Below are 4,137 nucleotides of genomic sequence, written 5' to 3'. Positions count from 1 at the left end.
CTCCTGATCACTGGGTTCAGACTTGTCACAAGAGATTTTTGTGAAGTCACAAAGCTGACTCCCTCTACACAGGGCCAAGGACCAGGACAACCAGGGACTAATTGGATATGACTTAATAAAAGGGAGGAGTTCAGAAAACAGCCTTTGGACCAAAGAGAGGAATGTGGAGCCTCAAAGAACTCACTGGACCAGCCTCAGTTTGAAGTGGGTGAGGGGATCTGTCAGAGACCTGGAGTTGAGAACAGTTTCTCAGGCTTCATCACTACTGATGGGAGCTTGGTCCTTAGCTGTGTGCTTGACTCTTGAGACTCCTTTGGGGGACCTTCCCTAAACTGAATACATATAAGAATCCTGATTGCGCTGGGCGGTGGTGGCACACGCCTGTAATCCCAGCACTGGGGAGGCAGAGGCAGGTGGATCTCTGTGAGTTCAAGGCCAGCCTGGTCTACAGAGCTAGTCCAGGACAGGCTCCAGAGCTACAGAGAAACCCTGTCTCGAAACCCCCCTCCCCCCAAAAAAAGAAAAAAGAAGAATCCTGATTGCTAGCATTTATTCCATGGGAAAGGGAAGATTTAACCTTTGACCCAGAACCACTTTATCCCTTTAATGAAATCCATCTAGGATCATCAATTTGTTTTGTCTGCTTCCTGAGCAAGAATGGGCAACCATATTTTGCTACATTGAAAAGCAGCCCTGCTGGAGGTGATAGCATATGCCTATAATCCCAGCACTTGGAAGATGGAGGCAGGAGGATTAGGAGTTCAAGGTCAACCTAGAGTAAAAAATATATAAATAAAAGGGAGGACATGACTACTCCTAAAGCCTCGGGCTAGTCTGAACTAAAGGAGACCCTGTTGAAGAAGACGGGGTGAGGATGAAAGAGGGAAAAAATAAAGAAATTAGACCACTCAAGCCGGCGGTGGTGGCGCACGCCTTTAATCCCAGCACTCTACAGGCAGAGGCAGGCGGATCTCTGTGAGTTCAAGTCTACAAATCGAGTTGCAGGAAAGGCGCAAAGCTACACAGAGAAACCCTGTCTCGAAAAACCAAAAAAAAAAGAAAGAAAGAAAGAAATTAGACTACTCAAAGGAAAAACAATGTCAGCAGAAAAGATGAGTGCTCAGTGCCCATGGTCTCCTAAATGTAGAGACTCACCTCCTGAAGAGCCAACCAGAGGAGAACCCAGGATGAAAGAGAACACTCAATTTATAAAGGGTGGAGAGGCAGTCACTGCTGTGGAGGCCACAGTTCTTACGATGAGAGCCACTGACAGAAACCGTGTTTTTAAAAGCAACTAACAAGCCTGGCGGTAGTGGCGCACGCCTTTAATCCCAGCACTCAGGAAGCAGAGCCAGGCAGATCTCTGTGAGTTCAAGGTCAGCCTGATCTTCAGAGAGTTCAGGACAGCCAGGGCTGCAAAGAAACCATGTCTTGAAAATATTTTTTTTTTTTGATAAAGGCTGCAGGGATGGCTCAAGTAGTGGAGTGCTTGCTGTTCTTCCAGAGGACCTGAGTTCAGTTTCTAGTGCCCATGCAAGGCAGTTCACAACCACCTGTAACAAGAACTCCAGGGGGTCCAGTGTCTCTTTCTGGCCTCCATCAGTACTTACAGACATGTGACTGATGCATATACATAAATATAAATAAAATAAATTTTTAAATGAATAAAATCATGTTTCAATGTAGGATTCATGAGCCACTGCTCTGTACCTAGCTCTATATGTGAGACCAAATCAGAAACAAGAACAATACACCTGCAAGTTAATGGGAGACCAAAATAGGAAAAATTTACCTTGCAGGTTAAGGGATCTGTTTGCAATTAAGACAGTTAACAAGTTCCTGCCGACTGTGGTGGCACACGCCTTTAATCCCAGCACTCGGGAGGCAGAGCCAGGCGGATCTGAGTTCCAGGCCAGCCTAGTCTACAGAGCGAGATCCAGGACAGGCACCAAAACTACACAGAGAAACCGTGTCTCAAAAAACCAAAAGAAAAAAAAAAAAAGAACAAGTGTCTATTTACCCTATGTTTGTCTGACCCATCCGCACTGGGACCATTTGTCCTGGGTGTGCTTAATGACATGTGGGTAGGAAGTACATGGTAGGAAATATGTCAGGATGTAAGTTTGTCCCTGATTGGACCAGATGGGAAATATATATTATACTATGCCTTCATAAGCCTCAACAAAATGTAACTAGTCACCATTTCCTGGGAACCCTGGAATGGTCCTGGCCAGAGCCCATCATCCTGGCCAGTATTTAATTAAAGCTTGTTTCAAATTTGGCTCAAAAATTGTGAAACTAGTCTTTCTCTCATGATTCTCAGGCTCAACACATACCCTTTGTACCTTGAGGTAGGAAGGATGTAGCACATTGTATACTCTACTGGTCTTGTTTCAAGGGCCCACAATCCAGGAACTGAGAAGTCATACCATCCTTTAAAAAGAGGGCTAGCCAGGTGTAGTGCTGCATGTCTTTAATCCCAGAACTTGTGAGGCAGAGGCAGAGTCAGGTGGATCTCTTGTGAGTTCAAGGCCAGCCAGGTCTACATAGTGAGTTCCAGGTCAGCCAGAGCTACATGGTGAGACCCTCTCTCAAAATAAAGGGGGGAGAAAAGGAAGGAAGAAAAAAAGAGGGCCATTGGTGCTTACTTTGGCAGCACATATACTAGAATTGGAATGGTACAGAGATTAGCGTAGTGCCTGCCCAAGGAGGACACACAAATTTGTAAAGCATTCAATAGTTTAAAAACAAAAACAAAAAGATGACTACTGGGGCTGGAGTGTCGTGAGAGAATTGTTTGCACGGCAACCCCACTGTGCCAACAAAGCCACCTTGACTCAAGACCTTAGTCAGCAGTTGGCTGACTGGGATTAGCCATAGAGTTGTTGGGAGACTGGGGAAATTGGAGAGAGGAACAGGAAAAGAGAAGGGACTGGGAGCAGATTTTCTGGGACTTTTGGATGGGAAAAAACATGGAGAATAGGGTCAGCCGATCGCTCCAGCACTGTTCCTTGGATTTATCAGGTTTTTAATCTCAATTTCTGACTCCTGAGATTTAATACTAGAACAATTTAGGTAAACGCCATACTGGGGTGTAGCTCAGTGTTAGATCATTGGACCAGGATGTCAATGTGTTCTATCCCCAGCATCAATGAAGGAAAAAAATAAGAGGAGACTGGGGTGGTGGTGGTGCACACCTTTAATCCCAGCACTTGGGAGGCAGAGGCAGGCAGATCTCCATAAGTTCGAGACCAGCCTGGGCTACAAAGGGAGTTCCAGGAAAGGCTCCAAAGCTACACAGAGAAACCCTGTCTCAAAAAACCAAAACAACAACAAAAACAAAGAAGAGGAGACTGTATCCTGACCCCTTCCCAATGAGAGGGGAACACAGAAGACTGAGGACCACAGCAGAGGAGCTAGGGCTCCTCTTCCTCTCTGGGTCTGCAGGCGTGGACTAGGAGTCATTCACTTTTCTAAGAGTAGGTTCACATTGTGTGCCTCCGGTTGGTTGGATCCTCCGGCTTGCCCCTGCAAAGTCTGGGAAACCCCTTCCCCCCTTCTCTCTTTCTCTCTCTCTCCAAACCTTGCCCACTCAGAGAGTCTCTGAACAAAGGAAGGCACCAAAAATCCCAGTTCCATGTTCTTGGCAACTATTGAAATGCCCCCCCATGCCAGCCACCCAAGTGCCTGCCTAACAAATCAGCTTTTGACCATACTTGGACACAAACCCAACTTGTGGTGGAGACGTCATTACCCCTCATCTACAATCTATTAAATCTCCCTGCCTTAGCTCAGGTGTGTGACTTCTTTGGCTTCCTTCTCTGAGACCAGTGATCCTGTCCAGGAGTTGCTTTGCTCCATATACCTGCTGTTATACTTTTTCAACTCAGCTTGATCTGGCTCACTGTGTAGGCAGAGAAAATTATCAGAGGCAGAAAACCTATTAGTCTCCTATATGACCAAGGAATCCTCTTGGCCATTTTATCACTGCCTTTAAGCCATGCCTTCATGGAGGGCTTCTGGATCTGGCCTCAAGGAATAGAATACTATGACCCTGGGAAGTTCCCTCATCTATTTTCCATAATTATGTTTTTGCTTCATCTATGACCTTTAAATTGTATTGATACTACTATTGCA

At 45.8% G+C, this 4,137-nt stretch overlaps 1 non-coding gene across 1 annotated transcript; it reads left to right on the top strand.

The window, feature by feature from the left end:
* Positions 1–2,640: 2,640 nt before the first annotated feature.
* Positions 2,641–2,744, top strand: LOC114711010. Its single transcript, XR_003737112.1, has one exon. It is a non-coding gene; the product is annotated as a U6 spliceosomal RNA (small nuclear RNA).
* Positions 2,745–4,137: the final 1,393 nt, after the last annotated feature.

The sequence above is a fragment of the Peromyscus leucopus genome, chromosome 7, assembly GCF_004664715.2.
Source record: "Peromyscus leucopus breed LL Stock chromosome 7, UCI_PerLeu_2.1, whole genome shotgun sequence".
NCBI classification, from domain to species: Eukaryota; Metazoa; Chordata; class Mammalia; order Rodentia; family Cricetidae; genus Peromyscus; species Peromyscus leucopus.
This window is presented reverse-complemented; position numbering and strand designations above follow the sequence as displayed.